Genomic DNA, 1187 nt, shown 5'->3' with positions numbered 1-1187 from the left:
CATTTCAAAACAAACACCTTCCCAGCACTGATTTCAGGCTTGCTTGATTGTACATGGCTTTGCCTGCCTCGAGTCACAGAGGCACCGGTAATTATGGGCTGACATGAGGACCGGACACACTCTGGAGCTGACGACCTGACAAGAGAGCCGCAGGGAATGCGGCCCGAGCATGGTTGTAATCAGACTGCCCCTGCAATCCTAAAAAAAATACGAAATAATTATTTGACCTGCGTGACTGTGGCAGGAACCTCATTAAGAGCTCTCGAGAACTGGGGGTTTCTAAACTATTGCTTGTTAAAATATCATGTTAGCAATGCAAGGCGTGCCACAAAAATGTCAGGCTGTGCACTTCAGTTAGTGTGAGCCAGTGCAAATCAACTCATATTGTTTTCTGCCAATGAGCGCCTGCATATCCACTCCACGCAGTCCATACAATCCACTTGTATACATTTTTCCATGTATAGAAATCCTTTGTTGTCATGGTTCCCCTAAGGCCACTAAACACTATATTGCCAAAAGTATTGGGTCACTTGCCTCGACTCGCATGAACTTGCTTTGTGCACTGGTGCACAGTCATGTTGGAATAGGAAGGGGCAAGGTCCATAAGAACCTAGAGTCCTAGAACACCTTTCGGGATAAATTAGAGCGTCACCTCACAAATGCACTTCTGGAAGAATGGTCAAAAATTCCCATAAACACACTCCTAAACCTTGTGGATAGCCTTCCCAGAAGAGTTGAAGCTGTTAGCTGCAAAAAGTGGACCAATGTCTTATTAAACCCCATGGATTAAGAATGGGATGTCACCTAAGTTCATATGCAAGTCAAGGCAGGTGACCCAATACTTGCATTTTCCTCTCTTCCCTTCCACTGGACTGGTCAATAAGCAATCAATAATCAACTTTCATTTTATTGCTATCTCAACTTTTCTCATGGCACTTAATGTCCTCTTTAATATGATCCAAAGCTTTAGGTTTGGTGCCAAATACACTGTATGCTGTTATCGGGCAGCTATTATGGGCACCGTGTTGGGAAGGTTACTTTTAAAATGTACTGTACTCCACTACAGATTATAGAATACATGCCCTAACATGTGTAATGTAATGTGTTCTGATAGATTCTTCAAAGTGCGTAACATACTCGATTAAAGATCAGCATTGTATTATATTTCGTTAGCAGGGGATGAAACT

This window comes from Sardina pilchardus, chromosome 4, assembly GCF_963854185.1.
Source record: "Sardina pilchardus chromosome 4, fSarPil1.1, whole genome shotgun sequence".
Lineage (NCBI taxonomy): Eukaryota > Metazoa > Chordata > Actinopteri > Clupeiformes > Clupeidae > Sardina > Sardina pilchardus.
Note: the sequence above shows the minus strand (reverse complement) of the source record.